Here is a 23,040-nt window from a genome sequence, read left to right as displayed (position 1 = left end):
GGCTGAGCCTGTGAATTATGTTGTCTTTGGTTTTGGGACTCCCAGCCTCTGTCCCCTGAGCCTTCCATGGGTTTACTATCTGAGAGTTAGACAGGGCCCATCCCACTCGTCTCACTACAGTGATGACACCTGTGATTATTTTTATTTTAATTCGAGGATGCAATATGATGTATCAGAAAAGACATGTCCCAAATTTTTAAAAACATATCTCTTTGAACTAGCAATTACATTTTTAGGAATCTCTTTTGCAAAAATTCTTATACACCTATTTGTTGCGATTATATTAGAAACAAATGTTCATCAGCAGGGAAGGTGTTTAAATAAATAATAGCAAATCTCACAGAGCTTCATTTCTGGTGTGAGGCCCTTCCTTTCCTCTGATGCATCTCGTTGCTGGTCCCCCTCCTTGGCTGACATCAGAAAAATGGCTATGAACTCCTTAGTCCATGAGAAGATCTGGTTTGACAAATTCAAGTATGATGATGCAGAAAGGAAATTCTATGAGCAGATGAATGGGCCTGTGGTTGGCTGCTCACAGGAGCATGGTGCCAGCGCGATTCTCTCAGACATTGTGAGAGCCAGAGAGAACATCAGAGATCCCTGGCTGAAAGCTTAGGCCCTGGGCCCTCCAGTGGTCCCTGTGGAGACCACAGCTCATCCCCGGATCACCAGCCTGGATGTGGAGAACTTGAGCCTGCAAGGGGTGGTATGGAACCTGCAGCAGGCTCTCTCCAGGCTGGAGGCCTGGGTGAGCATGCCAGAGAAGAGCTCACCCAGCCACCGGGCCACAGCCCACAGACCCAGCACCTGTCTCCAGTGAGCCAGGTGGAGCCTCCAACCAAGAAGGAGGCCAGCACTCTGGGAGGCCGAGGCAGGTAGATCGCTTTGCTCACAGAGTTCAAACCTGAGCAAAAAGTGAGACCTCATCTCTATTAAAAATAGAAAAACTGAGGCAAGAGAATCGCTTGAGCCTGAGTTGGAGGTTGCTGTGACCTATGACGCCATGGCACTCTACCCAGGGCGACAGCTTGAGACTCTGTCTCAGAAAAGAAAACAAAAAAAAGAAGGTGGCCACATTAGCCGAGGATGACCGGGATGATGATATCAACCCGTTTGGCAGTGAAAACGAGGAAAAGGACAAAGAGGCAGGCCGGCTTTGGGAGTTGCAGCTGAGGCAGTAAACAGAAAAGAAGGCCAAGAAGCCAGCACTGGTGGTCACGTCCTCAGTCCTGCTGGAGGTCAAGGCTTGGGGTGATGAGACAGATATGGCCCAGCTAGAGGCCTGTGTGTGCTCCATCCAGCTGGATGGGCTGGTCTGGGGGGCGTCCAAGCTCATGCCCGTGGGCTATGGCATTTGTAAGCTGCAGATGCAGTGTGCGGTGGAGGATGACAAGATGGGGACCAACCTGCTAGAAGAAGAGATCACCAAGTTTGAGGAGCATGAGCACGTGTGTGTGCGGCCCTGCCATGAATAGGGACTGCATGCACCTCCAAAAAAAAAAAAAAAAACTAATAATAATGATAATAATAGCAAATCATCCTCCTGGATGTTCCGTAGTCACTGAAAAGAAAGAAGGAAAGCTGTTTTTACGTACCCGCCTAGTGAGATGGCCAGCATATACTATCAAGCAAAAAAAAAAAAAAAAAATTACCAAAAAAATGTGTATAGAGAACTCTATTTATGTTTTCATAAAATTTTGTATATAGGAAAGATCAGGAAGGACACACAAAACTGTAAACAATGCTCCCCCAGGGAGGAAGTAGATGGTTAGGAGAAGGAAAAGAGAAGCTTCCAATTTTCAGTGTATGTCTTTTGTTTGAATCTAAACAAAGAATTAATTAATACAGAAGATTGTATCATGTTTATATGATATCAGTGTTGTGGTTTTAAAAAAACACAGAGGGAGAAGCAAACAAAAAAGGGCTTTGGTATCATTCCGATCTGTGTTTTATCCTTGTATTTGTTATCTTTTGCTGGAAAACAAATGACCCCCAAACATAGGTACATACAGTCACACACACATTTACTACCTCACAGTTTCTGTGGGTGAAGAACCTGGATCCTGTGACTCAAGGCCTCTCACAGGCTGGAATCAAGATGCTGGTGTGGGCTGTGTTCTCATCTGAAGGCTCCACTGAGGGAGGATCCTATTCCAAGGCCACGCATGTGGGTATTGGTGGGATTTGGTTTCTCTCGGGCTGCTGGAGTGAGGGCCTCAGATCCTCACCAACTGTTGGCCAGAGGCCACCTTTGGTTTCTTGCCATGGAGTCCTTTCCATGGGGCAGCTCAGAGTGAGTGAGTGAGCAGAGAATGAGGAAAAGGGAGCAAAGAAGACAGAGTCTTTTGTAACTGAGTCTCCAAAATAACATCCCATTATTTTCACCATATTCTATTCATGGCCTGCCACAACCCCAATTATTTTTACCCTCAGTAGAGTGCTGTGGCATCATAGCTCACAGCAACCTCAAACTCTTGGGCTCAAGCGATTCTCTTGCTTCAGTCTCTCAAGTAGCTGGGACTACAGGTGCCTGCCTCAATGCCGGCTATTTTTAGAGATGAAGTCTTTCTCTGGCTCAGGGTGGTCTTGAACCTGTGAGCTCAGGCAATCTACCTGCCTTGTCCTCCCAGAGCACTAGGATTACAGGTGTGAGCCACTGCATCTGGCCCCCACTCTTCTTTTACTCACTGTTTGTGAGCTGTGCACCACTGGTCACTTAAAACCTCCAGAAGTGAGCCCTGATGGAAGAAGGTTGGCACCCAGAAAAGCCCTGAGCCCTGGCTGGGTCTGTTTGAGTGGTATTCACTTTCTTCCTGGTGCAGAACAAATAGGAAAGTTGTCTGATTTGCATCCAGTTCAGTCGTGAATTCCAATTCCCTACTGGGTGCCGGATCCTAGTTATTTTGTCTGTAAAATGGGCCGATGATGGTATCACAGGGTTATGGTGAGGGCACATACAGCAAGGTGCATGAAATAGCCAAGCACAGCCCCAGCACCTTCAGTCTCCTTAGCCAGGAAAGATTCATGACATAAACATTTTTCATGATCATCTCTGCGAGTTGGAAATCTATCCACGCAGAGTCTGCTTCCTCAGAAGTTCATTTTCAGGGAACTCACCAGATAAAATGATGTTTATGTCAAGAAGCCTGGGATAAAGAGCTCTCTGTTTAAAGGTGGCCAACACCCGGTGAGGAGGCAGGCTCGGGTGTGGTATTAATAATCACGATGTGGGCATAAAGATGCCATAGATTATGGGACACTTGGAGAAAATGGGGCATTTTGCAGTAGGTCTCAGTCATTAGCAAAACTCCACATTCAAAATTAGTCAGAATAGGTAATTAGTGTCAGGGAGTGATTGCAGCTGCATCATTAGCGTGATGGATGCCAGTGCGAGCTCATGCTAATGACTTATGGAATTTTCATTCGGGAGACAATCGGAACAATTTGGTGGTCAGCAGATAGTCTGAGAATCAATCACCGTGATAGTCAATAATTTATCATTTCTATTTAAAGTCTGGAATCTGCATCCACTTAAACAGAAGTGAGCCCCGATGGAAGAAGGTTGGCACCCAGCAAAGCCCTGAGCCCTGGCTGGGTCTGTTTGAGTGGTATTCACTTTCTTCCTGGTGCAGAACAAATAGGAAAGTTGTCTGATTTGCTTCCAGCTCAGTCATGAATTCCAATTCCCTACTGGGTGCCGGGAAATCTGGAGTTAGATGTTAACCTGGGTTTAGCTTTACAAGTTCATCTCTGGGGATTAGAAAGAACAGCCCCTACCATTCAGTGATCCTTGGATTTCACCACCAGAAACTGTGAGGTGGTGGCAGGGGTTACCTCCTGCTCAGTGGGAGGTCACTGGCTCAGAGGGCCCAGGTATTTCTGAAGGACATCCAGCTAGCAGGTGATGGTGGGAGTTCTGACCTCAGGATTGGGCATTGTTCTTTCAGCATGAATAAAATTGGTAATAACAATAATCACAATTGCAATTGTTGTTCAGAGCTTCCTGTGTGCCTGGCACTTCCTGACCATTTTGCCTGTGTTATGGAATGAATTTGATCTTTCCTGGTGGAGGCTTAGAGAGAGAGAAGGGAAAAGTTGCCCAAGGTCGCACAGCAAGGAATTACACAGCCGGTCTTTAATCCCAGCTCCTGGTCTCCTAAGTACTGTGCTATTGAGCTGCTGGGTGCAGGAAATTGATGCTAAATTCTTCTTACCTCAGCTGTCTCATCTATAAAATATGAATAATAACGTGCTCCATGTACAACTTCGAGAATAAGTTGCTTGGTAAGCTGTTATGCAGGGCGCCTAAAGCCTGGAGGTAACTGTGATCCAGGTCATTTGGACGTGCAGTCACGTGGCTGGTCTCTTAGGGTGGCCACCTCTGCCTGCCCCCTTCTCAAATCCACAGAGGCACCCAGTCCTGCCTGTTCGTTCTTGATGAGTGCAGGGTGCGCAATGCGCCACTTCAAACTCATCTCACATTTGGTCTCTGGGAGTAGATTAACTTTCTACTACTTTATGTCCATGAATCCCCTCTTCCAGAATTTCCTGTGACATCCCATTTCCTTTAGGATCAGACCCAGCCTTGGAGTAGCTTTCAAAACGCCCCTCTGCCCCATTCCCTTGCATAATCTGGCTCCAAAATGTCTCCAGAAAATTACCTTGCACAGGTGCTGCTGCCTACTCAGCTCCCCTCCTCCTCTCCCTCCTCCTTCTATGATCCCACCAGCATCCCAAACCCATCAGCTTCCCAGGAAAGCTTCTCCATTCCCCACGCGCACCTGTGCCGAGTGGGATCCTCTGACTTCCTCCCGTTCTCGGGACTGGGGCTGCTCAAACACAAGGTGCCAGTGCTCTGTGACTGGGAGTCCCTGAGATACAGCTGTGTTGGACAGCAGTGAGCTGGCTGTGCACGGACCTGTCCTCCCAGCTCCAGGCAGTGGCCGTGTGGTCCAGAGTCATAGTTTTTCCTTCATCCTTTTCTCTGCTTTTCATATTAAGCTGTAGGCTACAAGTCCTCATTTGGATTCAAGAATGATGGTCCCAAACTTGCATCCTGGGGCCATCTGACTTTCAAGGAAAAGGGAACCTCCTGACATTTCACATGAATTTTAAAAGGAGGGCTCCTAGGCATCCTCCCCACACCCTCTAGACTGGAGCTGCTGGAGGATGAGACTCCTGTGTTTGCCCATGGCTGCCCTTCCCCCTGTAGACATCTTCCTGCCTCGGCTTTGGTTTTAAAGGAAGCCGGGAGCCTTGGAAAGTAAGAGTGAACATTAATCAAGACTCTAGAATGTTTCAGATACGTTCAAAGCATTTTATACAAAGAAACTCATTTATTCCTCTCAATGGCCCCAGGAATGGGTCCTAGTATTATCCCTTCTCTGCACGTGAGAAATCCACAGTCCAGAGCCATGACTGGTGTGTCATGAAAATTTTTTAAAATTATTATTTAAATTATTTTAAAAAAGAAGTTCAAAGCATAGTTAAGTATATTCTTTTTTTTTTTTGATCAACATAATTTAAGTGTGCCATGTAAGTTTATAGGTTCAAATACGCCATGAGATAAAAAAGGCTAAAAAACACTGGTCCAGAGAGTCTAAACCAGGGGTCCTCAAACTGCGGCCCATGGGCCACATGAGGCGGTGTGATTGTATTTGTTACCATTTTTTTTTTTTACTTCAAAATAAGATATGTGCAGTGTGCATAGGAATTTGTTCATAGTTTTTTTTTTTTTTAAACTATAGTCCGGCTCTCTAACGGTCTGAGGGACAGTGAATTGGCCCCCTGTTTAAAAAGTTTGAGGACGCCTGGTCTAAACCATCCCCACTCCCATGGCTGGTAAGTGGTGGAGCCCTATTCCAGTCATGGTAATGGGCCCTGGGCTCAGCTAGGCCCTCTTCAGCTGCCAGTCTAGAAAGTGAACACAGCTGCCTGTTGACCCTGGACTGGTCCAGACTTCCCCTGATGTCCCTGAGACAGGGCCCTGGGGATCTCCACTCACATACATTTGTCCTCTTACTTAGCTTAGGGTGGTTTCGCCACGTGAAAGGGTTTATTTTATTGTACTCAAACATAATAGCCTTTTCCCTCATTGCTTCTGGGTAAGATAATTTTTCTCACACTCAGGTTGTATCACTAAGGTTGTGTTACTCAGGTTGTATCAGCCTTTACCCACAGTTTTCTGTAGCACCCACAGGGGTTCAATTTTTACAATTACATGTCTGATCCATTTTGGATTTTACCCCAGTGTGTGGTGCGAGCTCCAGGGTTGATTTTTTTTCAAATGGCTGTCCAATTATCTTGATGCCACTTATTTAAAAAAAAAACAACTCCCCACACAGATTTGTAAAGCTTCCTTTCTCATATAATAACTTTCCAGATGCAGTTGGATCTATTTCTGGATTTTTTTTCTGTCCCATCGGCCTATATGTTTATTCACGAGCCAGCACCAACCCCCTAATTACGGGCCTTACAGTATGTGTTAATGTCTGCTGGTGCTGGCCCCAGATGGCCCTTCTTCCGGGTTCTGGTGGCGAGCTTTGCTTTTTTGTTCTGTCAAATAAACTTCATAATCAACTTGCTTAGCTTCAGAAATAAACCTGGTAGTATTTTAAAAATTGGAATTGGATTCCATCTGTAAATTAAGTTAGGTAGAACTGACATCTTTATGATGATGACTGTCTTTAGTCAAGAAGATGGTTGCTTCATCCAAAATGTAATTTTGAGAGAAAAAAAAAGTCTCAAGAAGATACACGCAGGATGATTACCATTTAAATGAAAAATTTAAAACACACAACACAATAGTCTATAGATTCGTATTGTAGTAAACAGACTAAAATCAGGTTGTGACTAACCCACACCATTTTAGAGCAGGGGTTCCTTCTGAGGAAGAGGAAAGGGATGGAGATGGGGTGATTTTAGGTGGTTTTAAGTCATTATAGAGAGAGAGAGAGAACGCTTGAGAGGGAGAGAGTTAAAGCAAACAGCAAATGTTTGATCTTGACAGAGGATAGTGTGTTACATTATTTTTCTATACTTTATGTTTAAAATATCACATAATTAAAAACAAAAGAAAAGAGCTGTTTCCACTGCTTCAGGGTACTCCCCGGAAAATAACACATTTTACTTTCCTTTTATGTGGTTTTGGAGAAGTACTCTGCTGGCTAGGCCTCTGTTGGGGGAGGCCTGCATTTCTTTCTATGGAAAAGAATTCTATTAAAGACTTTGTAGCCAGCTTGGCAGCTGGAGTAGGAAGATTTCCTTTCTTTAAATGGGCATCCTTACCCGTTCTGAAGCAGACACAGGGGGTGTGAATTTTGGAGTTTAATGAGATCTTCCTACAGTCTCCTGAATTTGTGATAAGAAGGGTTTCACAGTATTAAAAACCTGTTTCTCAGTCTGTTGTAAACATCTCATTTTCTTACCCTACATCCATCCACACACAAGATTTAAAATCACCAGGGGAAAAAACCTCATATCCGAATAGAAGAGGGGATCGTTTCCTCTGCAGACTATACAATGGGCTTTAAAAGAACCTTATTTAGAACAGCTGACAGGAAATTATATTTTCACAAACTGATTTATTATGCAGTCCCAATACCACCCATTTCAATAGGACTCAAGCAGACAGTTTTAGAATTGAGTCATGGAGTTGGTTCATTTGGAACAGTTTTCCTCTATGAGGAAAAGTTTTCATGGCCGAAAATGGCCCGAGTCAACCTCACTTGTGTTTTGCAGAATTCATGACCTCGCAGTGAACACACTTTAGGAAGCCTGGTTCCACTGTCGCCCGCACTGGCATTCCCAGAGAGCTGTGTTTGTTTTCTGAAGTGTGCTTCATGTGGGTCCAGCCCTGGGACACAATGCCTTCATTTCTATTCCCGGCACTGGCATGTCTGTACTGCAAACTGCCTCCTTGGGCCCACGTTAGACTGCAGAGAAATGAGCATTGCATTAAACACCCTGTTTCATGTGAGGAGAAACAGCGATAGGCAATCAGGTCTGGTAGTCTCGCTCTACCCCACAGACGCCAGAGAGGACAGGAGGGCCCCTTGGGTGTCACCTCTGTCTCAAGGAATCCTTTCTTCTGCTTGTTTCATCCTGAGGGAATTCCTGCCAGCTTTCTTTTATTTTATTAATTTTATTTTATTTGCAGTTTTTGGCCGGGGCTGGGCTTGAACCTTCCTCCTCCAGCATACTGGGCTGGCGCCCTATTCCTTTGAGCCACAGGCGCCGCCCCCCCTTCCCCCCCCAGCTTCCTTTTTAAAAGACGGAGTTACTGGTGAGGGAATGAGCTCTGAGAAAGGCCTGCTAACAAATGCCAGGTGACCCTTTGTGACAGGTGCTAAGGGAAGCTGGGATTCCCCACCCTGGGCTTATGAACATCGATGAAAAGAATATTTTGATATAAACCTAGAAAAAAGTTGCTTTTTTCTAAACCAGAAAAGAAGAATGGGGGATGTGTTCCTGATGTAAAAGTTTACCAGAAAAAAATTTCCTTGAGGAAAATATTTCACATTGGAATTGTGGAAAGACAGAAATGGGGGGGAGGAGGAAAGGAAATTGTTTCCCCATTTTATTCTCAGTCTTTCCTTTGGATTGAACTTTGAAAAGCTTGGTTTTGTCCTGGGTGAGCTTGTCAAGGGGGATTGAGAGTCCCATGTGCCACAGGGTGACCTGGAAAGGGTCCCTGAAAGGAAGATGGGGGCTGCAACTCTGATGTTTAAAGTGAGACTCTCCACCTTTCCCCCAAACCTCTTCATCCTGCTGTTCTCCCAGGCACTCAGGTAACATCTCCAGTTCCTCCCATTTTCTAGCTGCTCAAGGGCCAAATCTTGTGATTTTACCTTAAAATGTGCCTTCTATCTACCCCACATAGAGCCCTATCCATGGATGGCGATGACTTTCCCCAGAAGCTCCCTGCCTTCCAGTCTGGTTTTCTTTGCCTCTTTGAATTCATAGAATGCCTAGACTGAGCTTCCTGATGTATAGCCGTGATGCTGTCACTCCCCTGCTCAAGCACTTTCAAATGCTCCCCATTGTCCACAGCTGACATCGGAGCTTTCCTTCAGGGTTCTGACTCCTCTGTGCTGTACCTGTGTCCCCTTGATGGCTACACGCCAGCCCCCTCTCTTGTTCCTCCAACCTTGCAAGTTCTTCCCAAAGTCAGGACACTCGCACATGCGGTTTGCTTTTCATGAAACCCCGGGACTCTTCTCATGGCTGCTTCAAATATCACCCTCTCAGGGAAACCTGTTCATGATCATCGGTAATTGTCCTGGCACCAAGCTGACACAACGTCATTCTTCGCAGTGCTTATGACATACGCTTATTTGCTTGTTTGTTTGCTTACTGTTTGTCCATTAAATTATAAACTCCACAGGTGCAGGAAATATGTTTTTTTAAAAATCCCCCCACAGATATTTAGTATTGAACATAGTGAACAGGCATACAGCAGGCAATCAAAAATTATTTTTTGAATAAATGAATGAATGTTTTAGGACAGCTTGTCAGCAGCGGAACTACTGAATCACATGTGCTGTGCCCACTTTTGAGGTTTTGGATGCACATTTCCAAACTGCTTTCCAGAAAAACGTGAAAATTTGCACTCTACCAGAAGTGTGTACAAATATGTGGCTGCACATATTGACCATCTTGCTGCACATTTGCCAGCACTGAGTATTATTATCATTATTATTATTATTTTGCAGTTTTGGCTGGGGCTGGATTTGAACCCGCCACCTCTGGCATATGGGGCCAGCACCCTACTCCTTTGAGCCACAGGCACCGCCCCCAGCACTGAGTATTATTTAAACAAAAGATTTGCCAGAGGCTGAGCGCTGTGGGGCTGACGCCTGTAATCCCAGAACTCTGGGAGGCTGATGTGGGTGAATAGCTTGAGCCCAAGAGTTTGAGATTTCTGTGAGCTACGCCACCATGGCACTCTACCCACAGTGACAAAGTGAGACTGTCTCAAAAAACAAAACAATAAACAAAATCCCCAAATTTGCCAATTTGAAAGCAAAAATAGCTTATTTGGTAGCTAATGGAATTGAATAGTTTTTTCATGTATCTCTGTCTTTTGTATTTCTGTGGTCTATGAATTGTATTTATTTCCTTATTCATCTTCCTTGAGAATCACTCACGTTTCTAGTGTTGGCTGGTGCCGGAACATCACAGCTTCTGGTTACTCCTGCAATCATTACTTTTCACCGACACCTGCTGGGGTTCCTTTTCCCTGTTGTAAAATGTGGTTTGTGTCTGCACCTCTCTGAACATCTTTTGTGTTTATGTCTCCATGACTTCTAAATCAGTTTGGTAAAAACAAAAACCCTCAGACCACTTGTGTGACACGATGGATTATGTTTTGCCTATCTCGTGGGGCTGCAGGGGCTGTGAAGACATAGACTCCAGCTCCCCAGGGAAAGTTAAAGAGCTTTGAGAACAGTGGCCTTGTCTGGGCTTGTTTATTTTCTTCGTAAGAATGTCCAGCATCTTTCCATATGGCAGACAAGGTGGAGTGATTCATTAGAAGTCTAGCTGGGTGTGTGTGCAGAAGCAGGTATCAGGTGGGCACTGCCTTTTCTCACACTGTTCTGAGCAAGGGGATGCCTCCAAAATGGTCTCAGTCCAGGCCCCATAGTCTGGCAAATGTTTGAATCGTTGTTTCCTGATCAGGTGCACCTGTGTGAATGTTTGAATCGTTGTTTCCTGATCAGGTGCACCTGTGTGAACTTGTTATTGTTGCCCATTAGGAAAAGAGGAGGGGTCTATACTTGGCTTCTTCATTCATTAATTCAGCAAATATTCAGGAGCTGGGAATTCAAAGCAGGGCCAAAGTCCCTGCCTTCATGGATTCTGTCTTTCAGTGGGAGAGACAGATAACTAAGAAGGAAACAAGTAAATAGAATGCAGGGTTAGAGAATAAGAATGGGACATGATTCAGATGAAGTGTGGTGGAAGGAACACCCTCTCAGCCAACTGCCAAGGGCAGCAAAGAGACTGACGCATTAGGGTATCTGTTGGCTGAAAAAAACAGGCCCTGGGAAACTGCTAATTACCCACCAAAACCCATTCTCTCCTTTCTTAATATTGGAATCCCCAAGGTTTATCTGGACACAAGACAGCCATGAAAAAAATCCTTGGCCATCTGACTAAGTTGTGGCCAGTAAGCAGAAGGGGTGTGTGTAACCAACATTTGTTTTCTCTAAAGGAAGATATACATTATTTCTTCCTTCTTCTTTTGGCTAAAAGCAGGCATGATGGCTGGAGCCCAAGTAGCCACCTCGGACCGGGAAGGGGAAGTTTTATGCTAGTAATGATAAAGTAACAAAGTAGAAGGAGCCTGGGTCACTGGCCTGATGGAGGGTCATAAGAGAAACAGACAATCTACCACTAGACTTTATTTACTTAAGAGATGCGAAAGTCTACCCTGTTGAAGCTATTGTTACTGTGTTACTAATAGCAGTGAGCCGCACACCACCAACTTGATCATGCTTTGACTTATTTTATATCCACTCTGTCCCCAACTTTGCAGAGTCAGGCTGGGGTGCTGCTGAGATGCTGCTGAGATCTCACTCCCTTAGTGAATTAGTGCCAGCTGCTGGCATGAGGCACACGGATGTCTCCATCAAGACTTGAGGGTCCGCAGGACATGGGGGCTGGCTTCTCCAGACAGTGATCCAAAAGAATGCAGGTAGAAGCCGGTGTCTTTCGCGTCTTTTATGACCTAGACTCAGAAGTCCTCCCTGCTATTTTCACATTATTCTAGTCCAGCCTACTCAGTTTGGAAGGGAACCATGCAGTGTGCTGCTACCAGAAGGCTAGAATCACTGAGGTCTATCTTGGAACCTGTCTGATCCTGTCTCATCTCATCGTGGAGACCCTTCCCCGTCCTAAGGGAGGGCGCCCATTCTTCTTTTTACAGCTCCCTCAAAAGAGAGTCTAAGCCAGGGGTGCCACAGGGGCGTCATGTTCCCTTGGATAGGTGGGATGGAGCCATGATTTGATAAAGGACCACATTAGAGATTATCAGATGGAAGAGGCCCCACGCCTTACGGAGGAGTGGTGAGAACCCAAGTGTCCCTTCCTGCAGAGTGCTGGGCATAGCCTTCAAGGACCCAGTCTCATCTGGAGAGGGAACAGAAGATATTAGAGCATTAGGACTGACACTTACCTAGGCTGACTAATGAGAATATAAGGTATCTTCCAACAGTTAGGCTGGAGAAAGGGGTGTTTCCTTCTAGGCCGGGCCAGTACCTATCCATAGCTGAGCCTATCCGGGTCCAGGAAACTGGTACAGTGGTTATTTCCTTAATGTGTCTGGACTTTTTAAAAATTTTATTTTATTTTTTTATTAAATCATAGCTGTGTACATTAATGCAATCGTGGGGTACAATGGGCTGGTTTTATATACAATTTGAAACATTTTCATCAAACTGGTTAACATAGCCTTCATGGCATTTTCTTAGTTATTGTGTTAAGACATTTATATTCTACATTTAATAAATTTCACATGTACCCTTGTAAGATGCACCGCAGGTGTAATCCCACCAATCACCCTTTCCTCCACCCACCTCCCTCCTCCTCTCTCCTCCCTCTCTCCTTTCCCCGTATTCTTGGGGTATAATTGGATTATAGCTTTCATGTGAAAGCCATAAATTGGTTTCATAGTAGGGATGGGTACATTAGATACTTTTCCTTCCATTCTTGAGATACTTTGCTAAGAATATGTTCCAGCTCCATCCATGTAAACATGAAAGAGGTAAAGTCTCCATCTTTCTTTAAGGCTGCATAATATTCCATGGTATACATGTACCACAATTTATTAATCCATTCGTGGGTCGATGGGCACTTGAGCTTCTTCCATGACTTAGCAATTATGAACTGGGCTGCAATAAACGCTCTGGTGCAAATATCTTTGTTATAATGTGATTTTTGGTCTTCTGGATATATACCTAGTAGAGGAATTGTAGGATCGAATGGCAGGTGTGTGTCACTTTTAAAAGTGACATAAGGTGACCAACTTTCTGCTGTGGGAGCAATGGTGTGCTGAAGCCAACCCACACTGCTTCACAAGAGCCCATTGTTATGTTTTAGCGGTTTTTGAAAGCTGGTTGTTAAATGTAGCCACTATTAAAAAATAAATTATATAAACTCTTAATTAAAGAAATCATATTAAAAGCCAAAGGTAATAAACACTCCAAACATATCACCGCCTGATTTTTATTATAACTGTGCTTTTGAGGTGGTTCTGTCTACTGCATCTGTGGATGGAGAAGCCACGTGATGGTGGGGACCCAGCGTCTCTTCCTGGTTCGGCTCTGGTGGCCTCTCATTGGCAGCTTACAGATGGGCACGGAGGGCATATTAACACCCCGGAAATGGGAAAGTGCTACAACTCAGTGTCCCAGACCTTTGCCAGCGCACCTCTGTGTGGGGCTCAGGGTGCCAGGGTGTGTACCCCCAAGGGAAGAGCACACTTGGTGGGGGGGGCAATAATCTGTCTCTGGCTCAGATCTCTGCTCTATACTGACTCGTGTGCCTGTGTGAGTGTCCTCTCCTCTCTGGACCTCAGAAGGAGCAGATGGCTGCCGGCTTCCCTTGGGGCCCTCGAGCTATTCATTTAAGAGAGTCTACCGCTTACCTGCCCATGCCCCTCACAGCAGGGATCAGAGATTTCCTGTCTGAGGGAGGATTATTAATCCTGGGCTCGGGCAGTGCTGAGTGAAGCTGATCTCCTGCTAGACTTTGAGGGAGGGCAGGGAAGGAGAACCAGCTGGCTCTGATTAAAAGTCTAAGTCATTCCTGCATATGAACAGGTGGTGTAGACCAAGGAACCCCCAGAAGATTGCATGTAAATCAGCCACACACTCCAGAACCTCACTGTCTTCACCACCTTTATAGGCCACCCCCCCCCCCCACACACACTTTCTTCCCTAATTCATTTAATTAGAAGACTCTGGAAGTCTCCAGAAAACGAGGAGTTAATCCTTTGCTGCCACAGGAAAGAGTCTGCAGCAGACCATTAAAATGTAATATGACGCGTACACGCTCCATTTGCCGTATGTGTGAAGTGAGGCCACGGGTCTGGGCCTGCAGCATTTTTTGTGCTATGCTCGTATTCCTGAGCTATAGATCACGAGATGTGGGCGCCTGGGCAGGAGGGTCTGCTCACTAGGAGATGGAGCAGTTCAGCTCTGCCCTTATAGCTCTGATTGTCCTTGAACCCTGGCCATGTCCCTATGGAATCCAGGAGCCATTTCCATGTCCCTTGGGTGAGTCATGGGGTCATTCACACTGGACAGAACCTGGGAGATGCACTGGACAGATGAGGAAGCTGAAGCTTCGAGAAGGCAGCTCCAGAGCTCTGGGTTAACAAAAACCTCGTTCTGGGGACTCCTGATCTAGAGGAGAAGTATCCGTCTGGCATCTAGGAAGCAGCTGAAATAACTTCAACTCACAGGTGAAGCTATAGGGGGCAAGAACTTTGCAGAGATGCCGTACACTGCCTTGGAAGGTAGTGAGTTTGATGTCATTGGGGGTATGCTGGCAGGCCCTGGCAGGGTTTGTGCATTGTAATGGAAAGAGAATTGGATGACCAGTTGAAATGTGACAATTCAGAATTGCCCTGTCATACTAGTCTGAAAGTTGGAGGACAGGAACTTGTGTGGTGCAGGTGGGTGGCAGGGAGGACAGGAAGGGCAGAAGAGGCCACAGAAGGCCACTTGGGGTTGCAGAAGGAGGTTGCCATCGAAGCTGCAAGAGGCTTTTCCATTTACTGCCATGCCTGTGCTCACCAAATCCTGATCCCCGCCCCGTGGGAAAGGCTGTGCTGTCACACGGCTTTTACAACGAATAGGAGGCTCAGCCTAGTGCCCCAGTCATCCTGCTGGTGTAGCGGAGCTGAGGCAGATATGGGCTGTCTGCCTCCACCTGGGCTCTGAGACGCATCCCTCTGCTTCCGGCCATGGTTGCTCTGCCAGGACGGCCCTTTCTGCAGGCCCCTGCCCTTACTCTGAACATCTCCCTACTTGTTCCCCATCCTGTCCTGCTTCACATTAGCCCTCATCAGTAATTATGTAAACTTGCCCAGAGATGGTTCCACTCTGCTCTCCCCTGTGCTCTTGGTCCTGTGCCTGCCACCTGCACAAATCACTGGAAATGCCTTCTGCTTCCCTTTCTGCAGCTCTTGGCAATGGGGACGAAGGTGGGAGGATACCCCTTTGCCTAAAGTGTAACTTCCTAATTGGGATCCAAGGAGGAAAAGAAATATACCCCTTCTGGGCCCTTCAAGTACCTTTTAGTAGTAAGAGTATTAACAATGACAAGGAAAACTCCCTGACGCATTCTCTCTGTCCCAGAGCCACACTCATACTATCCCGCCAGGTGGGTCTCCACCTCTTCACTGCATGAGTCTCACTTTACAGATGACAGAGTTGAGGCTGAACTCATGCCCAGTTCTTTTTTTTTTTTTTTTTTTTTTTTGCGGTTTTTGGCCAGGCCTGGGTTTGAGCCCACCACCTCCTGCATATGGGGCCAGCGCCCTACTCCTCTGAGCCACAGGCGCCGCCCTCACACCCAGTTCTGTTTGATTCCCAGACCCATATATCAACTCTTTGGTCAGTTGCCCTCTAGAAGAAGGGGACTGAACAGCGAGTGGCCAGAACCAGATGATGACAAAGCTCAGGGATGGACAGACACCACTCCCATGCCCCAACATAGCCTCTGTCCTCTGCACAACAACGTGGTGGGGGAGCCCCCTCGGAGATCAGAACCTGATGAAGGCCCCAGTGAGGTGACCATTTTGCTGTCAGTGGGTTCAGGTGGTGGAGGAAACTGGGCAGAAGCCAAAAGGTTTTTGTTGCAGCTGCCTATGAGGAGGACATGAATCAAGGCAGAGCTAGCACTGGGGACAAAAGGCTGACGCCTTGTGGCCAGTCCTCATGAAAATGGCAGACCTGTCCACCGCCTCTCCTGGGCCCCCTGCCCAGCGACGAGACTGGCAGAGGCTCCCCACCCTACTGATCTGCGCTGGGAGTTCTAGATGGTGCCAGAGAGAGGAATTTGACCTCTAACCTGAGCTTCCTGTCTCAGGGATTGTGCCGCCTGCGTTTATTTTTAGTAAGAGTGCACCACTAGTGAGTCGACAAGACAGGCTTCCATTAAAGAGCAGCGTGAGGGTGGAGGTAGGTTTGGGAGGCTTCTCAGAAGACAGGCAGGGATGGAAAACGGGCTGGCGGCCATCACTCTGGGGTTGTGGGCCTGGCTGCCTCAGAGCCACCCGAGCCCAGACGCTCAGATTACAGCTGGGGAGAGGCCGGAGGGGCCAAGGGCCTGGCCTTGACCTGCAGCCCACACCCATGGCACCCACTCCCACCCTGCTGCCAAGGCAGGCTGGCATGCCCCAGAAATTATCCCATCACATTGTTCACAGCAAGAGCTAACATGAAGGCTGGGGTGGTGGGAAGAATTACTGAGCGTCTGTGGGAACCAGGAACTGTGCTAGGAACTTTGTAATTCCATTTAACCCTCTTTGCATTCCTTTGAGACACGTATTAAGGGAAACAAGAATTTGAGGTGTTGAGTCCCTGCCCTGGGCCAAAGCCCCGTCACACGTGTTATTTCATTTATCCATCACAACCTGGTGTGGTTAGAACAAACTCCAGGCAGGGAGGTTGGGTCGCTCGTCCAGGCTTCCAAGGCTAATACTCAGCAGAGCAGCAATCCACCTGCTCTCTCAGCCCCCTCCTGCTGGGTTCCCCCAGGGCTGTTGGGAAAGAGACCCCAGACGAGGAGAGCAGGGCCCCTGAGTTTGGGGCCCAGGGAAGAAGCGAATAGATTCAGGGGCACAGGGAGCAGAGAGGGGCGGGCAGCACAGCCGGCTTCTGTGGGCAGGAGGGTCCCCAGAGTCCAGGCAAAGGAAGGTGGAAACAGCTGTCCTTGGGGCACTTGCTGGCTGTGCGTGCAGTCAGATCGCTGCTGGTCCGGGTCTGAGCCAGGCTGGAGGAGGCATGGGCAGCGGGGAGCGTGTAGGACAGCGGCCTCTTGGAGGCCAGGACAGAAGCTGCATGTGTGTGCACAGAAGTGGCGCAGGGTTCTGGCTGCTTACTTAGCTGATCTTAATGTCAGCAAAGGGTCCCAAAGGAGATGGGTTTCCCCTGGCCCTGGAGGAATTTGGTTTACATGTAGAGATAGTCTAGTCAGCCCCTAGGTGAGTGACTGATTTCTCCCAGGAGCCTCCTATGCTTAAGTCACAGTCAGTGCAATGTAAACGCCTAGTCCCAGGTCTGGGAGCACCATGAGCGTGGACGCAAAGCTCACATGCCAGGGGCAATTGCGTGCAGCTGTGTGGTCTTGGGCAGGTTGGGTAACCTCTCTGAGCCTCAGTTACTAAGCTTCAGTTTCCTTGAGTACTCGAGAGGCAAGGTGATCCCTTCCAGAGCTACTGTGTCTTGCCCTCAGCACAGCTCCTGGCAGGAACCATGGTCCTTAGGTAGGTGAGGGGGCTCGGGTAAAGCCCACCCCTCCATAAGGAGGGGCAGATGGGAGGCTGGACTACATGGTATGAATCTTCAATATTCCCCCTTGCTCTTCTCGTCACAGATTCTGCATTTGCTAGACTTGAATCAGCAGGTCCCGGGCAGATAATCTCTTCACAGCAGGCTAAGTGCTCCGAGTGGCCTCAGATGGGCAGTCTTTAGCTGGACGTGCACCTCTCCTCCCATGCCAGTGCTAACGGCTGGTGTCCACCTGTTTTCAACTCCTGACTGAGGAGGGAGCCCTCTGACAGCCGAAGTTGCTGGGAACCCACTGCCCACCCCACTGGAAATTGTCAAGCCATCTGCATTGACAAGAGAGTCACAGATGATGACATGGAGTCTGATTTCCCTTGACTGACGCTCCAGTGCCCTCCCCTCCAACCCTGCTGCATGGCTCCTAATTGCTTTCTCTGGCCCAGGGGCCTTTTGAATTCATAGCTTCAGAGCCAGCCCCTGCTTCAACACAGCCAGTATCTGTCCCAGAGGGGACATCTTGGAATGGGGGTGCCTGGCTTATGGCTGCTACAGAGGTCAGCCTCCTGTACCCAGAGGTAGGGAGGACCCCAGGGAAACCTCCACCCATGTGGCAATTGCTCGTCCTTGGGCCTGGCCTTGCCTGCTACATAACGGGTGGTTGGTTTACCCACCGTGGGTGTCCTAGGGAAGCCTGTCATCCATGTGACCCTTAGACCTCTGTACGTAGTGCTCCTACCCAGGCTCAGAGCCTCTATGAATCTCCCTCCAGTGCTTGGGAACAGCTGTGGCTGACTGTGCTGTCTGGGGAGGGAGCCCAAAGCCTGCACTTGGATCGCTGTGGGCCCTGGACTCTGTTTCTTCCCTTTTACCCTCTGTTCTTCCCACATGTGTTGGGTGAAGTGGATGACCCAAGGGGCTATGGGACTCCCACCTATGGGGTCATCCTGGGGTCCAGTTTACCTGCTAAGGGGATTGTTCCCACTGGCTGGCATGGTATTATGTGAGTTTGACCCACTGATTTTGGGGTGACTCAAATTGTTTGCATAGACAGAAGCCTAAAAAATATTTGCCTAGGACACCACACCCTAGGGGCAGCCCATCTGGGTTTTTGAAGTTAGATCCCTTTGCCCCTTGAGAAGCACATTATTAGGTCATAATCTTGGCACACTGGCAGGCCAGAATGGGCCTCTGTTGGTTGGGTCCACAAATGTGACCCACATTTTAGAAACTTGGGAGATCCCCAGTGGGGCCCTCAATTTATCACAGTCTCCATATTCCGAAGTTAATGACCCCCAGCGTGGCCAGGTCTGTGGGAGACTGTTGTTATGCCTGACTGTACCTCCTCGCTGGTTCCTGGGACGACACCCCCTGCCGGCCCTTGTCACAATGTTCAGAGCCTGCTACATGTGTCTTGGTGATGTTTTGATTTCACAAATAATTTAGACAAGAAATTAACACATTCATTAAGCCCTCTAGGGCTCCTGGAGGGAGAATTCTGGTTTTCTTTTTTTAGGTAAGAAGGATTCAAGAAGATGGCTAATACTTAAACAGATTTCTTTCCCCCTCTCATCCACTGCTGGGAGGAGGACGAGCCTTGCTAATTGTTCTGGAGGGCGATTTGCTGGTACTTACTGGAGCCTTTGAAATGTACTTACCCTCTGACCCAATCCTACATCTAGAAATTTACCCAAGAGAAACAATTCAACATGTGTTCAGAGGTGTATCTATGAGGCCGCTTGTTTGAGTATGGTCGAAGTAGTGAGATGGTTAATAAATGTGCCAAACAATTGGGAGTGGTTTATGTAAATCACGGAGCATGTGGCCGCAGAGCCCTATCCCCTCGCTGAAGCGTTGGTGCAGGACAGTTGCTGATAGAGAAAGATATTTGCAATATCTTTCATGTTTTTGTAAAGCAGCAAAACAGAATAGGTAGTAGGCTTTCAGTTTCATTTTTTTGTTTTTTTGTGACAGTCTCAGTAGAGTGCTATGGCATCACAGCTCACAGCAACTTCCAACTCCTGGGCTTAGGTGATTCTCTTGCCTCAGCCTCCTGAGTGGCTGGGACTACAGGTGCCCGCCACAACACCTGGCTATTTTTTTTTCTTGTAGTTGTCATTGTAACTTGGCAGGCCTGGGCCCCTGTGTTTGAACCTGCCAGCCCCAGGGTATGTGGCTGGTGCTGTAACCACTGAGTTATGGGTGTCACCCCCCTCTCAGTTTCATTTTAAAGAATTGCTATGGTTTAAAAAATAGCTGGGCATTGTGGCAGCTACTCAGGAGAATTGCTTAACCAAGCCTAAGAGTTTGAGGTTGCTGTGAGCTGCAATGCCATAGCACTCTATCTGGAGGTGACATAGTGAGACTCTGTCTCAAAAAAAAAATTTTTTTTTTGCTGTGGCTTGAATATTTGTCTCCTCCAAAATTCATATTTAACTTTGATCCTCAATATGGCAGCACTGGGAGAGGGGCCTGTAAGAGGCAGACCCTCACAAATGGGTTAACCCACTGATGGATGAATGCAGGGTTTTTCAACCATTTTTATCTCATGGCACACTTGAACCTATAGTTAAACTTCCGCGGCACACTTAAATTATGTTGATCAAAACAAAACAAAGAGTAAAAAAAAAGGAATATGCTTAATGTGCTTTGAACGTCTTTTGAAAATAATTTAATTAATGATCTTTAAATTTTCACAGCACACCTAAGATCCTCTCACAGCACACTTATGTTGAAAATAGCTGGATTAACGGGTTGTTGCAGGATTGGGCCTGGTGGCTTTATAAAAGAGGAGGGGAGACCTGAGCCAGCACACTCAGTCCCCTTGCTGTGTGATGCGCTGCATCCCCAGGACTCTGCAGATAGTCCCCACCCCACAATAAGGCCCTCACCAGATACAGCCCCTTGACCTTGGACTTCTCAGCCTCTATATATAACCATAAAAAATTCTTTTTCTTTATGAATTACCCAGTTTTAGACATCCTGTTATAAGCAACAGAAAATGAGTTGAGACAGAAAATCTATGTCTAGGTCTAGGTATGTATAGAAAGAAAAGACTGGAAGGCTATACATCAGAATGAAATGGTGGGATTATGTTTCTTTACCTTTATTTTAATAGTTCAGTAACTACTATGTATTACATGTACGACCTTTTTAAAGAAAGGAGAAAACATGCCCCCAATGACCTCAGCCCTTCCCACAGGTGGCATCATAGCCCATGTCTGAACTGCCTTTTCAGTGACACCTCTTTACAGACCAGCTCAGTGGAGCTCTGACGGGGTGTACTCTAGAACAGGGGACAGACCTTTCCAGGAAGACTCATGGTGCATGTGGGGCTGTGTCTGTTTGCTGCTATGTGGGGAGCAGACTGGGAAGGGGCTTATGGCGGAACTGGGCACTTTAGGGAAGTTGCAGTTCAAATGGCTTTGATGGACAGGCAAGGTCTCAAGGAACAGCTGTGGGAAGTGTCTTCAAGGAGCATGAGTATAACCTTTTCAGCTCTGCAGTGGTCGCCCTTCTGGGTGGGTGCTATCTCTTTAGCATGGCTCACATAGGGCCCATCTCAGAGCACCAAAGCCATGTGAAGCACTGCAACTTTATTTGGTCCCAGGGAAAGCAAGTCCAGTTCTAGCCTAGAATCACAGAAACTTCCTGCCATGTGCCCCTGGCTACCTCCAGACTTATTTGACATTGTTTGCTGTCCATTTTTAAGCCACTATGGGTTGGAGTTTTCTTTTACTTGCAGCTGAATGCACGCCTAATCAAGAGCATTGCTCACTGGAGGCAGGGCCTTGGGCTAGTAAGCTCACCATTCTGAACTTCAGCTTTCTTCTCTGTGAAATACAGACAAGCTCCCAAGTTATTGCAAGGATTAAATAACAGTGTGCACCAAGGGCCTAGTACACAGTAGGTCTCCATGAACGCTCCCCATCACCTGCACATTGTTTGGAGACGTCGTTGGGGTTTGCCCATGAATCTATGGCAGGATCTCCCTGTGACTGTGTCTGCCCTTCTGCCCATCCCTGTATCTGGGTCTCCCAGGGCTGTCAGCACCCAACTTCCTGGCCTGACTGGCCCCTGCGGCCAAACAGCCCTGTGCAGAGAGAGCCTGTTTGGTTCAGCACGGTCTCTCCTGCCCACTTACCCTGAGCAGGTTTAGATGTGCAAATGCTGGGGGCATCCCACGTGCCCCACACCTCTATGAGATCAGAGCTCATGACAGAAATAAAAAGGTAAGACCTGAAATTTATGCTTCCTTGGCCTAAAACAACATCCTAACCGCAAGTTATCTGAAAGAACACCCTCTTGGTGAGAACATGTCTGTTTTGTTTCCTCTGCCAGCCACTGCAGACTCAGCGATTGACTGGAAGCCTCATTTCCAGCCCTCGTCATGAGCAAAAGGCCCATGAGCTGTCTGAGAGCCGCCTGTGCTGGGCTCCAGCGGTGCAGGGGGCAAAACAGTCTCTGATTCACTTCTCTGGGCATTAGGGCTTTGGAGCCATGGGTGAAATTGGGTGAGCTCTGGCCTGGAGAGCGGCAGGAAGAGGTCTCAGGGGAGCAGGGCCTGCTCTGTTTGCCTCTGTGATCACCAAAGTGGCTGCCATTCAGGGTTTACGCCCTATGGGGGAGTGGTCGACCTGTTTACTGAGGGCCAGCCTGCCCGGTGTAAACTGTGTCTTGGTGCTGTAGAGGCCTCAGGCACAAACAGATGTCCCAGCTTGTGGCCACCCCCAAGATCATACCCTTCCAGGCATGAGTGCACCTGTGTACGCACACACACACAGGCACCCACCAGGGCCAGCTGCCCAAGAGGCAGCACAGCTAAGTAGAACCAGCCCTGCTGCCAAGCGGCCTAAACCCATTATTTAGTAGCTGGTGGCTTTTAAAACTCAATTCTGGGCCTCAGTTTCCCTATCCATAGCATGGAGATAATAAACACATGACCTGTTGAGGTGGTTTGAACTTATAATGCATGTGAAGTGCCCCAGGCAGTGCCCAGCACAGGGTGGGCAATCACAGGGGGCTGCTGTGTGATTAGATGACCACCAGTGTAAGCAAGGCCCTGGGATTGCAGGGCTGACTGGGGCTGTGTGTACAGGAGGTGGGTGCTGAAGATCGGTCACAGGGGTCCCTGGGGCAGGACCTGGGGATTAGAAGAGGCAAAAGTTGGAGAGAGCCAAGGGAGATGGACTGGTGAGCGGCCCCCATGGTAGGGAGGTGGGTGAGGGTGGAGGATAGCTTGGTGCATGACCAGGCTGTGGAGGGGAGGCTGGGCAAATGTGGCAGTGGCCCAGGTCAGGGGACTGTGCAGGGGGTGGGAGGGGGGAGGGTGCTATGCATCGCCAGAGCCCTGAAGCTGATGGAGGAAGTGAGGTGACACCTCCTTGGAGCACCTTGGAAGACACCCTTGCTAACCTTCCCCAGTCCTGGGTCCCCTCCTATGGGCATGAGTCACCCAGACCTCCCAGATGGGCTCTGGAAGACTCTTAGGTTGATTTAGGTGAGAGGAGACAAGGACCTCTCT

At 47.9% G+C, this 23,040-nt stretch overlaps 1 pseudogene; it reads left to right on the top strand.

Moving 5' to 3' along the window:
- The first annotated feature begins 424 nt into the window (after positions 1-424).
- Positions 425-1,475, top strand: LOC128581145 (elongation factor 1-delta-like; annotated as a pseudogene).
- Positions 1,476-23,040: the final 21,565 nt, after the last annotated feature.

Source organism: Nycticebus coucang, chromosome 3 (assembly GCF_027406575.1).
Source record: "Nycticebus coucang isolate mNycCou1 chromosome 3, mNycCou1.pri, whole genome shotgun sequence".
Lineage (NCBI taxonomy): Eukaryota > Metazoa > Chordata > Mammalia > Primates > Lorisidae > Nycticebus > Nycticebus coucang.
The sequence above is the reverse complement of the archived record's forward strand: the minus strand, read 5'-3'. Positions and strand labels throughout refer to the sequence as shown.